The 19,339-nt window shown below is 51.4% G+C and overlaps 1 long non-coding RNA gene across 1 annotated transcript; it reads right to left on the bottom strand.

The window, feature by feature from the left end:
• Positions 1-2,168: 2,168 nt before the first annotated feature.
• Positions 2,169-18,732, bottom strand: LOC150063898 (uncharacterized). The gene is made up of 3 exons (XR_016535191.1): positions 16,883-18,732; positions 4,700-4,968; positions 2,169-2,812 (listed from the first exon to the last, which is right to left on the bottom strand). It is a non-coding gene; the product is annotated as an uncharacterized LOC150063898 (long non-coding RNA).
• Between the last annotated feature and the right edge of the window lie 607 nt (positions 18,733-19,339).

Raw genomic sequence — 19,339 nt, forward strand, 5'->3', positions numbered from 1 at the left:
TCTCAACAGAGCTTTGGGCATGTGGTCGCTCTGTACTCCCTACATATACGGAGCCATTCTTTATCTCTCCCTTTCCTTCCTTCCTTCCTTCCTTCCTTCCCTCCCTCCTTCCTTCTTTCCTTCTTTTTTCTTTTTTTCTTCCTTTTTGTAGTTTTTGCCTTTGGCTGAGACGTTGCCAGAGGCCACAGAACTTAAATTCCCTCCTGGCTCTGTCTTTGGCTGTCTGGGTGACCATGGGCCTTAGTAGAGGATGACAGCAGGTTTTGGGAGGAAACATGAACTGTAGGGATTGGGGTGTTACTGGTGGTAAGATGATGTGAAATGAATCAAAATGATCATATGTGTGTGTGTGTGTGTGTGTGTGTGTGTGTGTGTGTGTGTGTGTAGGGGTAGTGGTGGTGGTGTCAGAGAGTTCTTGTAGTGGAAAGAATCACAAAAGGGCATCTCTTCTACCTAGTAAATCTCCCCCCTGCTCTCCCCCCTCACCACTTTCTCTTTCCTGCCCTGGGGCTTGAACTTGGTACCTGAGAAATGTCTCTAAGCTTTAGAGGTTGGTCAAGGCTAGTTCTCTACCATTTGAGCCCCAGCTCCACTTCTGGCTTTTTTTTGCTGGCTAATTGGAGATAAGGCCTTTCCTGCCTGGATTGGCTTCAAATCACAATCTTCAGATCTTAGCCTCCTGAATATCAAGGATTACAAGTGTCAGCCACCAACGCCTGGCAAAACTCCTCATTTTTATGTGACCACATTCCAAACTCAATTCAGATGTACACTTTTTAGTTTATCTGATCTAACAAACTTAAAAAAAATAAGCCCTTGTGTGCATGTACTGGTACCTAGGCCATGTGGGTACAATCCTGTGACCCCCCCATCACAGGCCCGGCAGGGAAGGGTTCGGTGAAGCAGGCCAGCCGGAAGGAAGGCGTAGCCCCACCCCTTCATAGGCTCGGCTGTGCAACTCAGGACAAGTGTCCCAAGAGTGGGAGAGCACTGATGTTCCCACGGAGGGATGTTACGAAAGGGATGCAGTGGAAAGAAAAGCAACTTAAAGGTCAAGAATGTGGTTGGCAAGCCCTCTTACCTCCAGGGGCCGGCCTTCTCCTTGCTCCTCATCCTCCCTGGGAGTGTTGGGAGCAATGCTGGAGTGGGAAGGAGGTGGATCCAGCGGTTAATCCATGACCTCAAGAACAGTATTTCCAGGAATCCCCATCTTAGCATCCAAGGGATTCCTGGGAAAACTGGACCGTGAGGACAAGGTGGGAGAGTGGCCTTCCGTACCAGGCCCGACCATGTAGGTCCCTAGGGACCAGCTGGCATCATCATCATCATCATCATCATCATCATCATCATCACCACCACCACCACCATCATCATCTTCTACATCCAGTCCCAGCCAGAGGCGCTAGCAGGGGACGCCATACTTTGCAAGATGCAGCTCAGTGCTCTGGGAAGACAGACTGGAAATTGGAGAGCCTGGGGAAAGTACCTTCCTAGAGGTCAAGGGTCAGATTGTGACCATCTGGAACCTTCTCTTCTCTCCCCCTCCCCAAGGTCATGTGTGTTCCTGGTCTCTGGCTGGGGGAGTGAATTTAAGTCAAGGGGACAGAGCCAGTTCCCAGGCTCTGCTTGGCAACTTTCCCACTGACAATTGCTATCAAGTTCCTTAACCTCTGAACGTCTGTGGTTCTTGATTGTAAAATGGCGTTGGATAGGACCTTCTAGAGGGACAACATAGAAGAGACTGGGGGTGGAGAAAGGCTGTTCATTGGGTTAATGGGAAAGTCTGAGTCTGCCTTTGCTTTAAGTGACCCAGGGCATAAAAATGAGACCACATGGGATGTATTCTGTTCTCTTCCTGTCCTCCCACCCCGATCCCACAGCAGTGGTAAGAACGTGGCTCTGAATATGGACAGGTCAGTGTTGGCCCTACCTCATCACAATCCACCTGTGACTTTGGGTGAGTTGCTTCATTGAGCCTTAGTTTGCTCCTCTGTTAAATGGGTCAGTATCACTGGGAGGGTAAATAAAACGGGCTCAGCTCAGTAACCCTCTTCTGTTGCTCTGAATCCTCTGGATAGTTTTAGATAAGAACCCAGAGCCAAGGTCAGGACTCAGAAAGGGAAAAACCTGACTCACGGTACAGGACTTTAGTCTCTAGGGCTGAATGAGTTTGTTTTAGGAATTGTCTGATCAGTTGGGTTGTAGCACTGAATCACGAGTAGTGGCATTCAGGACTTAGTGAGAAGTGTTGAAAAGGACTCTGAATGCTGCTAGAATCATGGATGCCATACCAGGTATGGTAGTACCTACCTGTAACCTCAGCACTCAGGAAGCTGAGGCATGAAGGATTACAAATTTGAAGCCAGTGTGGGTTATTTCATACAACACTGTTTCCAAATACAAAACCAAACCCCCAGACCAATGCTTTGATTGATTAGCAGGATCTGTGGAGGGGCTCAGAAGAAGAGAGAAGAGGAACTGGGTGCTGGCCAATCACCTCATGCTCCAGGTAGGCAATCTAGGAATACAAGAGTCAAGATTCACACAGATCCCAAAGCCAGGACTGGTAAACCGGAGCCCAGGAACTTTGGCAGAACTGTAAGCTGGTGATGGTATAGAGTCTTGGTCACCCCACTACCACCACTTACCAGGTCCAGCTGATGACAGACTGCAGAGCAACTTCTCCCTTCCCGAGCTACAGTGCTTCATCTCAGACTCCCAACTGACCAGAGATGCAGCACTGCACCTCAGGCTGGAAGACAGGGGTACAGCGGGGCTCGGCTCGGGTGACCGTGGCAGGCTTGCATTCTTCCTGGGCAGGAGACAGGCCATTGAAGTGGGCTTCAGTTCCTCTCTCCCAAGGGCAGCCCAGAGACCACTGTAGCTACTCCAGCACTGTTTTCTGTCCTCAATCTGCCATCACAGTCCCCTGGGACCAAACTTTTCATTCATAGCTTGAGATAGGATCTCAGAGGCTGCTGGAGATCAAGGTTCAAAGCCAGCCTGGGCACACACTTAGCTGGAGAAGAGTCCAATACTGTCTGAGACAGCCTGTCCACTCCACTCCCTGTGGCTCCCACTGGCCCTGAGTGACAGGGGACCAGGACCATTTCAGGAAGTAGACAAGGAGAGCTGATGTAGCAAAACTCTGAGGACAGTCCCTGCCTTGACTTGGGCAGACACAGCTGGTTCCAGAATCCCTTTCTTCCTCCAGGTTTGGCTTCCAAGGACAGCCAGAGGCATGGATGGCCTGTAGGCCAGAGCACCGACTTCCTTGGGAATTAGGTGACTCAGTGTTTCCCTGCTGGTTCTCCAGAGTTCTGTAGCCTATGGGGACAGCCGTGGCTCACCTTTGTCCTGCCTGTGACTCCTGCTTGTCAGACCTCAGACCCAGGACCTGGCAGGCCACAGTGTTTAGCTCACATGCACCAGCCTTGTTTCCTTTCATGGTATAAACACTGTGATGGTTTTCTCTTTTATAATAACTAATTCTGCTTGTAAAGTTAAAAGGGCGGAGCTTACATTTTAAAATATTATGATTTCATAAAACGTTATATGGGAGATGACATCCCATCCTCATGAATCTTCAGGACAAGTGGAGAGAGGGCAGGGATTCTATCACCTCAGAGGAGGATGGGGAAGGTGAGGCGCCATTCCAGCTCCACAGGGCCTCTGGGGCCACAAGGCCTGACCTCTGCCAGGGCATGGAGGCTCAGGCTGTGCCAACCCTGGGATAAAGAATCCTGGGAAAGGCTGGGAGTTTGGCTTAGTGGTAGAGTGCTTGCCTAGCATGCACGAAGACCCGGGTTTGATTCCTCGGTACCACATACATAGAAAAAAGCTGGAAGTGGTGCTGAGGTTCAAGTGGTAGAGCTCTAGCCTTGAGAAAATCCAAGGACAGTGCTCAGGCCCTGAGTGCAAGCTCCAAGACTGGAGGGAAAAAAAAAAAAAAGACTCCTGGGCGAAGCACAGGAAGTAGGAGGTAACTTGATTCTCTAGGGAAACAGGCTGGATCCAGGCTGTGGCCTTTGGCTTTTGACCCTTACCTGGCTCGAGGCTGCCTAGTCTGTCCCTTTGAATCTAGAACAATCTTGTGAATGGTGAGGGCAGTGAAAGAAGTGCAGTCATTTATTGAACTTTTTAATTTTGAGAATCTCCATACACCCCTAGGCTTCCTGGGCATGGAACTTTCACAAAGGACACAGGGCTGGGATGGCTAACTTAGAAAGGCTGACCCCAGGACAGCATCGCTGGGTGCGGTGCCCACACGTCACCCTCCAGGTTCCCTTGTCCTCAGGGCTTGAGACAAGATCTCATCGCTGCAGTTGGTATGTGTCTAGGGAGAGAGGGCAGGCATGACGCAGCCCTTGCTGAAGTACAGTACAGTCAGGCTGAAGAGGAAGGAAGGCCTGTCTGCTGGAGCCTGGGGAGCTGATCCAAGTAGACACAGACACCCCTGTCCTGGAGGAGGCTAAGAAGGCTTCCTTGGAGGAAGGGGAGGTGGTGGCTGGGCTGGGAGGGATACAAGTACAGGATGGTGGTCCAGAAGTGTTCTTGGGCTCTTGGATCTGGGAACACTTCCTCCTAAGTCTTTTCTATTTGATAACTAGGTTTGTCTCACACAATCCCTCCCCCTCCCCCCCCCCCCCGCAATCCCCTTCAGTGAGAAGGGGGTCTATGGTACCTCTATTTCACTTACCCATGAAAGGCTGCTTCCCGTGTGAGATTCCTGGTCAGAAGATGAGGGAGGCCTTTGCGAGCCCGAGGTCAAGGGTCAGTCAGTGTGGGCTGTTTTTCCTTCTGTTGGAGGAGGTGGTGAAAGTAGGCCCAGTGCAGGCTTTCACCTGGTGGTCATGGTGCTGGCTGTCTGGGCCTGCTCCAAGGAAGAGGGACTGCTTCCCCACGTCTTCAGGAAATGTCCCAGGGCCCAGGAAGGGGGGGGGGAACCCTCTGTCTCCTCAGGAAGCTCTGGGGAGGGAGGCGGGGAAGGAGAGAATAAACAGTGGCTGTCTGGGTTTTCTCTCTTGCCAGGCCCAGGCAGGGAGCCTCCCTGGTTCCTTCCCTTATATGGCTGGGCTGCTCCAGGCTAGGAGCCGGCCATGCTCCCCCCAACGCCACTCAGAGCGCCGGGGCCACCGCTGGCGCTGCCACCCCTGGTATATTCCAGACGTGTACCAGTACGAACTTTCCACTGCTGTGGCCTCTGGCTGTTCTGGGATGGGTTTATGCTGGCCAGGGCTGTGGGACAGGAGCCCTAGAGAGGCGGGGGTCGCCTGGTCCTGACTGCACTCCTGACTCTCACGTGACCTTGACTAAAGCCTGCTCCTTCTCGGGGCCTCCGTATCTCTCTGTTGTCAAGTGAGAGTATAGAGAAGAATGAACCCCCAGCTATGCTATGATGTGGGAACTTTGGCACTGGATTTCCATCAAGGAAAACAGACTAGGAGAAGTTCCGGGATCCAAGCACAACTATCGGCTAAGAAGGAAAGTGAGGTGGGATTTGAACTTAGGGCTGTTTGACATGAAAGTCTGGTTCTGTATAGGCTGAATGCTCAGCTGCGGCTGGTGAAGGTTTGCAGCCATTATCCACACTCTACAAAAGAGATTGCTCTGGAGCCGCTGTCCTGGAAAACCAGAGAGGCCTACTGCCTGTTGACTCAGTTCTTTAAACAATGGTACTAAGGGCAGCGTTCACTCATCTGGGTGCCTGATGTGCAGGCCTTACACAGGCCTGGCACAGACTTGGGGCTCAGGGGAGGGGTGTTGTGAAGTCACAGAATAAACTAGCCTCTGTGGGCACATCTGTGCCCTGGGTATAACCCTCTCCACGTGCAGGCACCGTGTAAGGGTTGAACAAAAGATTACATCAGTGCAGCACTAGTAACTCATATCCAAACCTAGCTACTCAGGAGGCAGAGATCTGAGGATCAGGGTTAGGAGTCAACCCAGGCAAGAAAATCTGTGAGACTCTTCTCTCCAGTTAACCACCAAAAGCCAGAAGTGGAGCTGTGACTTCAGTAGTAGAGTGTCAGCCTTGAGTGAAAAAGTTAAAGGGCAGCATCAAGGCTCTGAGTTCAAGCCACAGTATTGGCGCTCGCGCATGCGCGCGCACGCGCACACAGACACACACACACACACACACGCATCACAGAAGTGGTGCTGTGGCTCAAAATGGTAGAGCACTAGCCTTGAGCAAAAAAGAGCTCAGGGACAGTGCCCAGGTCCTGAGTTCAAGCCTGACAACCTATTTAAAAAAAAAATACCTGGAGAAAGTGACGAAAGGGGAGATGTGGTTCCAAAAGAATTGTACTCATTACTCAATACCTGATTTACGTAACTATAACCCCTCTATATATCAACTCGACCATACCAATTTAAAATAGTAAATGTTATCAGTGGTGCCTGCCACATCATCCTGTGCCAGTGTCTCTGCGCTAACCACTCCCCATCAGCCCAGCTGTGTGGCCTCTGGAGCGGAGGGGTGGAAGCTCTTGGGGTCTAGGATCTGGTTGGAGCTTCAGGCTGGGCCTGGGTCCCCGGCCAGCAGCTGTAACTGTGTGTGGGAGAGGATGTGGAAGGAGGGGGCGGGAGGGGAGGTGGAGGGGATTTTGCTGCTGGGAACAGCTCAGACATGGGCCTCACACAAGCACTAACATCCTGTGTGCTCTTCTGCAGCCCCGGAACCTCCCTGACCCCATCTGTCATCCTGGTATCCTCAGACCTTGGGCCTCTTCCGGGGGGCTGGGCTGTCACCACAGGGAGAGGCCACAGCTGGCCTCTCCGAGGCACAGGCCTGCTTAGTGTCAGGCAGACTGACAAGGAGGCGCCTGCAGCCCTCCTAATGCAATTTATTTAGCCCCGTGTGTGTGACACAGTGCCTAGTGAGTGAGCAGGGGGCTATGCGATGCTGGTGTGCACATTCACACACACGTGCGGGCCACGCAGGGGTCAACAGGTGGGTTGTGTTAGACAGGCCCGGGCCACGGCCCACATTTCCAGAGCTGGATCCCTGTCTGCTTTTTTCCCTTTGCTCACTTTCAAAACTTCCTTTGAGTTCTGCAGACTCCCTTCAGCCACTGCCTGTCCACCTAACTCCCTTTTTTTCCCCCTGGGCCTCAGTTTCCCCATCTGTCTTTGTGTATTTGTGCTTTCCTCCCTGAGCTGGTTTCCAATCCCAATATACTCAAAGATCAGGCTTGCCTTGCCCATGGGTTCCTTATCTAGAGGTGATCCTGTTGGTTTCCCACTGGACATTCGCTGTCCTACAGAGAGGGAGGGTGGAGGAGGCTTGGCTCCTGCCACCTGGGCTACCATTGCTTTTCACCGAATCCCAGGGCCCTCTCGGCCCTGAATTGTCCTTCACTTCACCTGCAGCTTTCCTTTGGCTAGGTCCTCATGGTTCTGTGTTTCCAAGGCTCCAGATTCCCTGAATAGTTGTGAGGTCAGGATGTGGAGTTTATCTGAGGGCCACTCTGAAGGGTAGGGGGTGTGTGGGCAAGATCTGTACCCAGGGCTGCCACCAGCTGCCTGCCTCCTCCTCTGCTCCTGTCTAAGGTTCTTTTTTTTTTTTTGCCAGTCCTAGGGCTTAAACTCAGGGCCTGGGCACTGTCCTTGGATATTTTTTGCTCTACCACTTGAACAACATCACCACTTCTGGCTTTTTCTGTGTATGTGGTAATGAAGAATGGAACCCAGGGCTTTGTGCATGCTAGGAGAGCACTCTACAATTAGGCTATGCTCCCGGCCCCATCTAGGGCTCTTGCTTGTTCTCCCATGCTCGGGTGGGATATCACCAAGCCAATGTCCTTGCCTGAAAGGAACAAAGGTTCCACCCGTCAGAAGCATGGTAGGCTGCCTGTGGCTGAAGTCTTGGCCTCTGAGGCCCCACTTGGGCTGCCCAGGCACTAGGGAATGGAGGAAGGACTGGCTAAACTGCTGCGAGTTTCTGGGCCCCATGGAATCAGTGGTTTGCAGGTGACATCTGCCCAGTGGTGTCAGAAGCAGCTGTGGATCTGAGCTCTGCAGGGCCAATCCAGCTGTGCCCAGAGTCTGGGCTGTGGCCTGCTAGCCTACCACAGAATAAATGTCACCTCATTAGTCCTTGTCAAGTCTTGGCGCCCTGTTCTGATCTTGCTAACTTCCAATAAAGAGCCCAGAAGCAAGTGGGAGTCCCGTTCCAGGCGTGGGGTAAATTCATAGCAAACCAGTACTATTCCATCTTATGATGGGCGCCAGGAAGGGCGGGGCTGGGGGCAGGAAGCACGGAGAAAGGGACTAAAGGGCATAGAAGCGTCTAGAAGAAATGAACATGTTGGCAGTGGAGGACAGCCATGGAGGGCCTCTCCTTGTGTCTCCTCTGTGCGATTTCCCTTGGCTTCTGTTCCCAGGGTGGCCCCCCCCCCCGCCCCCTCCGCCTCCAGCACCCGGTGGAGCTCACCAGCCTCACACGCTCTGGACTTCCTCCCCAGGGAAGGGGCCCCTGGACACTTGGACAAGCTTGGGAATGCAGGAAAAGGAAAAGGAAAATGAAGGGAAGAAAAGATGGCTTTGGGCTTTCTTGGCCTGGAACGCCACATCTGGCCAGCAGTAGCTCAGGTTCTTAGCAGGAGAGTGGGAGGGTTTAGAGAGCAGGTTCTTTGTGGTTCTTCTGACTCTGGCCAAAAATTTGGGAAGAATGTTAATATAGGATCTTGCTGACTTTTTTATCCTGGCTGAACTTGAACCTGGATCCTCCCTTTGTCTACCTCTTGAGGGTCTGGGATTTATAAGGAGGAGGGAATATGTTTAGCCCTACATGTTTTGTTTTTGTTTTTTAAGTGCTGATCCTTAGGGATTGAACCCAGGGCTTGGGTGCTATCCTAGAGCTTTTTCTGCTCAAGGCTAGTGCTCTACCACCTTGAGCTACCGATCCATTTCTGGTTTTTTAGTAGTTAGTTGGGCATTAATGTCTCATGGACTCTTCGACTTTGTCTGGCTTTGAACATGATCCCCAGATTTCAGCCTTCTGGGTAGCTTTGATTATAGGTGTGAGCCACTGATGCCTAGCTGTTTAGTTGTTTCTTTAAATGCAAAAAATCAAATCCCTGTGGGCCGGGAGTTTGGCCTACTGGTAGAGTGCTTGCCTAGCATGCATGAAGACCCAGGTTCAATTCCTTGGTACCATATAGATAGAAAGAGCTGGAAGTGGCGCTGTGGTTCAAGTGGTAGAGCTCTAGCCTTGAGAAAAGCCAAGGGCAGTGCTCAGGCCCTGAGCTCAAGCCCAGGGCTGGCAAAAAAAAAAAAAATCCCAGGTCATCATAAAGGTGTTTGTTGGTTCTGTCTCTGTCTTGTCTGACTGGGAAGAAGAGTGGGTAGAGCACTGTGTCTCTTGAAGGTATGTGTGCTGTGTGATCATACTCAGGCACATAATGTGGGGAGAAGACTGGACATTTTGGTGTCCAGGGACCTCACAGGTAACATCCAAGCCCCAGTGAGAGGCACAGGAGGGTGTCAACACAGAAACCCGAAGTCTTGAGCTTTAGCAGACCTGTATGTTAGTCTCACATCCATTGTTCAGAGGAGCAAACAAGAGGCTTAGAGAGGCAGACTCAAAGAGATGCAGGCAGTTAGAGACCCAGCTGTTACCCAGCAACTGCCCTGACCGCCACTAGTCCCAGAGAGATCATTATCATCAGATAGTTGAGGGGCCCTAGGGGGAAGGTGGGAGAATAGAGAGCCATTAAACTCCCTTGGCTTTGAAGATGGAATAATCGTGACTTCCTTCTCCAAATAGCTTTTGGCCCTTCCAAGAACCAGATGGCGGATGTTTGGAATGTATGCTGTAAACAGTGTTTTCAAAGTGTGTGGGGAGGCAGAGTGCACATTCTCCAATCATCAGAAAGCAGATCTGAGGTGAGCAGTGGCTGGGGAGAGAGGAGAGGTGCCTTTGAAAAGATTTGAGGAGCATGGAGAAGGGAGGAGGAAGAGGGGGAAAGAGATGAGAGGTGCTAAGAAAGAGAGAGCCAAAGGGAAGGGATGTAGGGAGATTGAGCAGGAGAGTAGGGCAGAGAGGGAGGTGGGGGGGGGGGAAGGAGGAGAATGTATGAGCCAGGGAGGGGGCTCTGGGGTGCAGGCGGGACAGCCATCTTGAGATCAGGAGCAAGCCCTTCAGTTTTCTAAAAATAGCTCAGCCTTTCCCCCACAGCAGGGATGAGAGAGGCATGCTTGCCCTTTTATGGTAAGAAATGTTCAGATCCTTCAGGGGAAGCCTACAGTCTGGATACAGCCCAACGATGGGGTCTTGGTAGGACAGAGATGATAGGGTGTGACTTGGTAGGATTTTTCTGGTCTGGTACCTAGCCATCTGTGAAGAAAGGGCTGAGGGTGAGGTGTAGGAGGGAATGCCCAAGGAAATGTTAAGATACTAAAAAAGTGTGTTGTATTAGAGAAGATAGGCTCCTACAGACATCTGGTCTACCAGTCTCCCGGTTTGACCTAATAGGAAACAGATCCGCATGGAAGGAATTGATGGGTTCTCCCCCTTTTTGGGAATTTGAGTTGCCAAGGTAAATTGGTGGTGGGTCTATAGGATGTCAGTAAGGTCCATGGAAAAAGCACTGATTTGGGAGTCAAGAGACCAGGTCTACTTCCAGTTGGCACAGGACTTGTCATGTGGCCTTGAGCCATCTGCTGACCCTTTCTGGTCTTAACTTTCTTGTCAGCTTTTTATCTTCCTGAGACTTTCATCGTTGGAAGGTGGGATGGGACATAGAACATGCACAGTGTACTTTCTTCCCAAGACTGGCCCACTTCTGATGCAATGCCTGGGAGGGCACAGACAGAGAAAATGCCCCCTGAGACCCTCCAGGCAGACTATGGATAGAACCTTGACTTCTCTGGCTAGCTGAACATACTAAGGTCATGAGAACCTCACTAATGATCATGTGGACAGCAGAGCCAGAGCAGGAGCAGAACTTAGGACCCTGTCCCCTAGTCCCAGGTGCTTCTCCCAACTGCAGCAGCCAACACACTACTGACAGCTGGCCCCATGAAGGGATTCTCTGGGCACAGTAGCCAGATGTGTCTTCTTGTTAGGCTGTCATCTTCTGAATGCCTCTAAGGCATGAGGGATCTTGGCTGGCCCCTGACTTTCTTTGTCCTCATGTATATATAATACCATCTCTGATTTTGGCTGGAAAGCTCAAAGGAAGCTCAGGAAGCAGTGATCACTTTGGCAGGATGGATGATCCTGGGCCTATACTTTCTATATCTGGGACATCGGGGCAGCAGCTCTGGTGGGCTTTGTTTCTTTTGTGCTGGTATTAGAGCTTGAAATTCAGGCCCTTGATTTCTTGCTTAGCTTTTTCACTTAGATACTGTCTCACTTGAGCCATGCCTCCTGTCCAACTTTTTGCGGGCTAATTGGAAATAAAGTTTCATAGGCTATTCTGCTTAAGCTGGCTTTGAATCTTGATCTATCAGGTGTCAGCCCTTTTAATATCTAGGTTTAAAGAGTTGAGCCCTTGACACCTGGCTCTGATGGGCTTCAAGGTCCATTTAACTTTGAAAGGACAAGTTCAGGTTTTGAACTGAAAACCAGGACTTTTTTTTTTTTTTTGCCAGTCCTGGGCTTGGGCTCAGGGCCTGAGCACTGTCCTTGGACTTTCTCAAGGCTAGCACTCTACTAATTGAGCCTCAGCACCACTTCCGGCTTTTTGCTATGTATGTGGTACTAAGGAATCGAACCCGGGTTTTTGTGCATGCTAGACAAGCACTCTACCACTAGGCCAAACTCCCGGCCCCAAAACCAGGACTTTTTAAAAAAAGCAACTTCTGGTTCTGGACCTTCTTTCCTTCTTTCCTTCCTTCCTTCCTTCCTTCCTTCCTTCCTTCCTTCCTTCCTTCCTTCCTTCTTTCCTTCCTTTCTTCTTTCCTCTCTCCCTCTCTCTCTCTCCCCTCTCTCTTTCTCTCTCTCTTTCTTCTTCCTTGCTTTCATGCTACCAATGGAGTCACAGCTCTACTTCTGGCTTTTTCTGCAATTAATTAGAGATAAATGTCTCCTGTACTTTTCTGTCCAGAATGGCTTCACACTATGATCCTCAGCTCTCTGCCTCCTGAGAAGCTAGAGTTACTGTGTGAGCCACTGGCTCCATACTTGCTTTCCTTTGGGATCTCCTGTGACACCCTGCTTAGCACTGGGGGAAAGGATGGAAAAGAAAAGAGAAGGGGGGGAGGACATCTTGGTTCTGAATTAGCAGCTTCCTTAGGATGCTACTGGAATTTCCAGGAAGCCTCTCTGGAGCATGTGAATGGGGCTTCCAGAGGCCTTGTCCCCTCCATCTTGCTGCTTAAAGGTCCCCAGGGACCTTGTTCTCACAGTTAGACTCCTGATCTCTGCTTAAGCCTGGGGGCCCTCAGGAAGGGCAGAAGGCAGCAGTGGAGTATAAAAGGAAGTGGGGGGGTCAGTGAGCATGGGGGTGTTAGGGAGTCTCAAGGGGCACTGGGTAGTTAGAGCAGAAATGATATCACATCTGGTTGGAATGTGACACTCAGCCTGGGGGTTTCAGCTTCCTGCTTACCCTGGCAGCCAGGCTGGTGGTGGGAAAGACCTGTGAGGTCTCTGATGCTTGACTCTGCTCTGTGACAGCCCTGTAAGTTTGCATGCCTCTGGTTACAGGAAGCTCACCACTTCCAAATCCTCTCATCTCTCTCTTGGCAAACTATAATCCCAATATCTCACTGACATCTCCCTCTCTGGACTCCCAGCCCTGTCCTCTGGGTTGCAACAGAAGTGCTGGTTTAGCTGCGCCCTTAGTTTAGCACACACTTAGAATCCTAGCTACTCAGGAGGCTTAGATCTGAGGATCATGCTTTAAAGCCAATCTGGGCAGAAAAGTCCAGGAGACTGGAGTTTTGGTTTCTGACTAGCAAAACAATCCTGCAACCCAACCTTCCCCCTTTCAATCTCTAGCCTCACAGGTCTTCAGTTCCAGCCCTGAGGGTTGCCTCATGTTCTCCTTACAGACTCGTCTTTCCCACTCTGTTCCAGGCAAGTGGAGGGGTTTCTCTGGCCCAGCCTGGTGTGTCTGCATCACACACTGGATGGACTGGGCTGTCCCCATGCAGTGACAGCGGCTGGAAAGGTTTACAGGCTTTGCAGGTGTACTGGCTGCAGAGCCAGGGCCGGGTCTCAGTGCTGTTATCTTAGGGCTACATGGGTAGTGAGTCACAAGCCTGTGGCCTGCAGGCTTCGGGAAGGCAGCTCGTGCAGGCCTGGTGTCAAAGCCTCAACTCCAGACCAGTAGCCTTTCTCTGTATGTGTCTATCTATCCTTTTTCCCCAGAAGAGACTGGGGAGATGCTAGTTGGGATCGGTGAGGAGGGTTGCAGAATGCTTATGGTTTGGTGCTCCCTGTAGTTAAGGAGTGACTCTTGGTCTCCGCTGGTGGACTGGGGTGGGACAAGGGCTAATGAGATCCCCAAGAGGACTCTGTCCCCATGGGGCAGAGGTTTGGTTGGGGTCTCCAGTTTCAGCCCTGAGTGGGATTGGGGGTGGGGGACTCTATTATCTCACTGTAGAGACTAATGCTCCATCTAGAAGGCAGCTTCTGGCTTCACACCCACTCCTCCCCAAGTGATCTCATAGGGCAGGTAAAAGGCAGAGCTGCTGTGATTCACACACCTGCTGGGATGAGTCTAGAAGCAGCACTTTTCAGTCCATGGTTCTTGAATCAGCCAGGCTTGGAACAGAGTCAGCTTAGACTTTTATAAACTCTGTGACTTTGGCTGAAGCCTCTCTGAGCCTCTGGACACCCTGAGAGATAATGCTACTTACTTCAGAGTAGTGGGCAAAGAGGTCAGGTGCAGAGGACAGCCTGATTATAAGTTTTGGTGGGAATTGAACCCAGGGCCTCATTCATGCCAAGCAAATACTAAGCTCAACACCAGCCCAAGTATTAGGAGTATTATTATTAATTTCCCTGTCCCAGAGCTTGAACTCAGGGCCTGAGCACTGTCCTTGGGCTTTCTCAAGGCTAGAGCTCTACTGCTTGAACTGCAGCACCACTTCTGGCTATTTTTATGTATATGGTACCAAGGAATTGAACCCAGGTTTTCGTGTGTGCTAGGCAAGCACTTTTACCACTAGGCCAAACTTCTGGCAGACTGAGGATCATTTTTTAAATACACAGAGCAGGGAAGTTTATTCCTATACCCAAAGAAAAGCTAGAACCCAGGAGGTCATCTCTTTTCTGTAGAAAGCTGCCTTTAGTAGTCATAGTTGAGCAGCAATTTTTATTGAGCACTTACTGTAGGTGGTCATTATTCTAGGGTTCCAGGAACTTTCGCTTGTTTAATCCAGACCACTCTTGTCATTCCTACCTTACAGAGCATCTCAGCAATGGCCTTAGGTTCTACAGCTGCCTTGAGGCAAACACAGGATTCAAACCTAGGAAGCTTGTGTCCCACACAGCCCCTGTGCCTTTGTTCTACTCTCTCAGCACTCAGTCCCTCCTTACTCCATTCCCTCATCTGAAGACACAGGGATTTCCCTACCCCGAGAGGAGAGCTCTGAGTCTGCCTCTTGATTCACAAGGGGCTTGGGCCCCATGCTGGTGGCTCATGCCTGGAATTCTAGGTACTCAGGAGGCTGAGATCAGAGGATCACGGTTCAAAGCCAGTCCAAGTAAACAAGACTATGACATCCTTATCTCCAGTGAACCACACCAAAAAGGCCAGAGGTGGAACTGGGGCTCAAGTGGGAGAGTATTAATTCTTGAGTGAAGCTAAGGGACAGCACCCGGGCCATGAGTTCAAACCCCAGGAAAAGAAAAAGAGAGAACGGCCGGGAGTTTGGCCTAGTGGTTAAAGTGCTTGCTTAGCATGCACGAAGACCCGGATTCGATTCCTCGGTACCACATACGTAGCAAAAAGCCAGAAGTGGTGCTGTGGCTCAAGTGGTAGAGCTCTAGCCTTGAGAAAATCCAGGCACAGTGCTCAGGCCCTGAGCCCAAGCCCAGGACTGGCAAAAAAAAAAAAAAAGAAAAAAGAAAAAAGAAAAAGAGAGAATAGGAGCTTAGGTGAGTTGGACCCTCTGGGCCAGAGGCTGCCCTTCCAGACACACTTCAAACTGGAGAAAAGGTTTCGGTTTGGTGACCGTGGCTGTCAAGGAGCTTCTTTTACAAGCAAAGGCAGGATGGGCCCTGCTGCTCTCGAAGTGTGTCGTAGTGAGCTAAGCCCCGTGGGCCTGTTTAGACAGGCTGTTAACGGGCAGCAACTGCTGTGGGCTCTCTCCTCCGAATTCCTGCAGCTCTCAAGGCCCCCCAGGCCCCCTCTGGTTGGCCCAGGGCCACTGTATGTTGGGCTGGGGGAGGCCACACGGCCAGCGTCCAGTCTACCCTGAGGCCTACGTCAGTGCCTGCAGCTCAGGCATTCTGCTGGGGTAGATGCTAGATTTCAAAGGATATGGCAAAACAGCACACACACACACACACACACACACACACACACACACACACACACACACACACAATTTTTTTTTCCCCTCCTTTTTTTTTTTTTGATACTAGGGCTTGAACATAGGGCCAGGGGACTGTCCTTTACCTTTTTGTGCAAAGCTAGTGCTCTACCACTTGAGCCACAGCTCCACTTCTAGCTTTTTTGGCAGATAATTAGAGATAAGAGCCTTACAGACTTTCTTGCTTGGGCTGGCTTTGAACCATGATCCTCAAATCTCAGCCTTCTGAGTAGCTAGGATTACAGGCATGAGCCACAGACACCTGGCTCCCTCTCACGCACATTTGTATTTTCTCTTTCTTTTTCTTTTTCTTTTTTTTTTTTTTTGGCCAGTCCTGGGCTTGAGCTCAGGGCCTGAGCACTGTCCTTGGACTTTCTCAAGGCTAGAGCTCTACCACTTGAGCCTCAGCACCACTTCTGACTTTTTTCTATATCTGTAGTACTGAGGAATCGAACCTGGGTCTTTGTGCATGCTAGGCAAGCACTCTACCACTAGGCCAAACTCCTGGCCCCTCCTTCTTTCTTTTTCTTTTGGCTGGAGATGGAACCAGAGTCTCATGCATGCGAAGCAAGTAATCTCCCACTGAGCTATGTCCCCAGAGCCTTTCCTTATATTATTAGACATATTTGATGTGCACAACATAAAGGAATGTGTCACCTCAATATCTGCCTCAAGCCAGAGGATCATGTCCAGTGAGAATGGTGGTGGCAGTGATACTTGGTTGGGTCACTGATAGAATGTAAAGTCAGCAGGCCATACCCAGGGTCCATGTGCAAACCCCAAAGAACCCAGCCTTTATGTATCAGGAATCTCACCCAGAAGTGGACAGAGCACCTGTTGGACGCAGCTTTTTCACAGTGGGCCTGTCTGAACCATTCAAAGCCTGACTAGAACATTCAGATATGAACTCACTGGCCAGGCCCCGGCTCCCAACCTGGCACTGAGGCCCTCAGAGACATGCGCAGAGAGGCCATGGACCCACCAGGGAATCCCGCCATGGCTCATCGATGGCTCAGAGGATTGGGATTCTCTGTTCCTGTGGCTAACTGTATTAGCTCTTCCCTAATCTGGCTGGGCAAGGCAAGGGCTGATTTTTGCCCAAGGAGTGTCAGTGTGGCTCAGGGACCAGTGACAAACTTGCTGGGACGAGGCAGGCGGAGCGAGAGTGGCAGCCTCTGAACAAGAAGGCTTGATCGAGCCCTGGCCATGCTTCCCCATGGCCTCAGTTTCTCCCATAAGACAAACTTCCTCCTCATCAGGGAAGACTGCTTAGAGCTCGCTACCTGATAAATTACCATGTTTATCACGGGGATCACCGAATCCTGCCTATCCTGACCTCACAGCAATGCTGGGAGAATGAAGTGATCATCAGAATGACTCAGCCCAGTACCTGCTCCTGAAGTTCCTCAAACACACTCTGTCCCCTGGTGCATGGTTTCTCTGGAATTCCAGGGTGGCCAGGAGCAGGGCAGTAGGGAGAAGAATCCGGAGAGGAGACAGCAATTTGGGACAGCCAGCAGATACGTACTAGGTCCAAGCTTAGAGTGAGCTATGTCACTTATACTCCCTTTGCTTCTAGACCCTCACCTGTACAAAGGGAATACACACACACCCAGCTTACAGGGTCTCATGAGGAATTATTTCATAGACATATATATATATTTCATATATAAGGCCCCTCCATAAATCAAAGCAGGAGAATTCTCCTTAGGTCTGGCTCCAGCTCCACCATTCTGTGACCTGGAGCTGTGATTTCTCCCTAGGGTGTCCTTGCTTGTCCGGGAGGGTCCCAGGACTGTGGGAGTTTCGGGGAGCTGGCACAGCTGCCCTCATCCTGATCTGTAGGTGTGTGTACATCACAGAAGTCCACGCATAAGGAGGCACTGTGTAGCCCTTCAGATCACCAGCTAAAGGCCCTTTCTTTCTTAACTCTAACTTGGGGATCGGCCCTGCCTCTCTTCAGCAGCCCCCTTCCTAAACACAGCTGAGAACATGGTGTACAAGAAGGGTGGGGCCTGGCTGTACTGTTATCCACGCCCATGGTGGAGACTTGCAGGTGATTTGTCAGTAGGTCAACAAGCTGGAGACGAACCCCATTCAATGGATTCTAGGGCCTTCTTCTGGGCCATGATGGCTGTCCAGCCTGGCACTGGAGGACTGGGCTCCAGTCTGAGCATGGATATGGCCCCTGATCTCTGATCGTTGGGTTGCACATCAGCCCAATGAGAGGCTGCACCCAGGAAAATCTGGCCCAGCAGCTTCAGCTCCCCCTACCTCTCCCAGCTAGTCTAGATTGTCAAAGCTCAGCCCCGCAAACTCCCAGGCTTTGGGTTTTTGTTCAGGCCTGTGGTGAGAGGGTGGACTCAGCTCCAGGAACTCGTGGGGGGAATTTCCCAGCCTCGCTTTCCCTCAGACTCAGTGGCTCAGAGGCCATATTGTGCGCTGGGCCCACACACAGATGAGGCAACTGGGCCAGAGAGGGAAGGTGCCTACTCTGAGTCACACAGCCAGACAATGTGAGCAGAATTGAGGGGAGTCCAGGTCCCCACGTCCTCCAGGCAGCATGCCTCCCTACTGTCCCCTCACAGAGCCAGCCCCACACACTTCCGGCTCTCCCTCCCTTCCCAGCGTACGTCACAGATGCTCCAGCTTTGGGTCTTGAAATCATTACTTTGAAAACAGTTTTCCAGGACACCCAGGCTCTTGGAGCTGTGAAACCAAGACTTCCTGCCCAGAGCATGGTACGCAGGAAAGCTTGAGAGACAGACCTAGATAAGCCCCAAGGGGAACGTAGCTGGCAGGACATAAACTGTCCACCCCTTCTACCCCACTCACACAGCACCAAGAAGACCCTGAAGCCCACAGCCCCACAGAATTATAATCTTGGCCATTGTTACCCATAGGGAAACTGAGGCCCAGGAAGGAAAGCTGAAGTTACAGAGTGGTTAGCAAGTGAGCAAGGAGGATAAGATTCCCAGATGTGGCCTCCCGTTGAGGGGGCCCCTTTGAGGACCCCATGTCTGAGGCTGGCTCTTACCTTGCCTGGGCCTGGTCCAGGTGTGGTTCCTTAGGGCCTGGCGATGGGGATCAGACTGGGGAATGGTTGGGGGGGGGTGTCACTGCTTCTCAACTAACTCGGCTCAGTCTCTAGCACCCCTCACTGCCACAGGCGTATTTTTAAGCTACTGGTACTGGACCCCCCTCCCTCCAGCCCCTTGCCCATGGCTCCCGGGCATGGAGGCTTCTCTGCCTTTTACCTTATATGAGCTGAAGAGGCAAGTCTGGTGTTGGGGTGAGGCGGGCGCTATGTCCTCCCAGGGCCTCCCATTGGCCAGGCCTCTGGTCACGTGACTGCCTCGCCTTGACCTGCCCCTGATGCTGAATGTTGCTTTTACCCCCTAAGGAAGGAGTGGTTGACAATTTTCATATTTCTTCTAAATTTGGAGATTTCAGACAATGCTGGGAGCCTTGGATCCAGCTGCCAGAGGCCCATGTGGAAGTCATTAAGCTGGAGAAGGGGGGGCGGACGAGGGGGAATAGGAGGAGGGGGAGGGGGGAAAGGAGAGGGGGGGGCAGGCTTCAGAGGGTTGCCAGTTGTTAGCCTGGGAACACAGCAGACTCCCTGGGAGAAAGCTGTGTGTGAGAATTTCCTTCCTCTCCCTGCTTTGCCCCTGGGTCTCAGGACTGGAGTGAGAAGGTTGAGATTTTTCTGGGAATCAGTGAGGAAGAGAAGACCCCAGCCCTGAGCCCTGGTATCCCAGGGGTGATGGGGACAGCAGAGCATGGGAATCTGTGGGGGAAGCAGCTCTCTCCTCCAGCAATCCAGCCACCCTTCTGCTTGTGAGGA

The sequence above is a fragment of the Megascapheus bottae genome, chromosome 4, assembly GCF_031878675.1.
Source record: "Megascapheus bottae isolate mThoBot1 chromosome 4, mThoBot2.hap1, whole genome shotgun sequence".
NCBI lineage: Eukaryota > Metazoa > Chordata > Mammalia > Rodentia > Geomyidae > Megascapheus > Megascapheus bottae.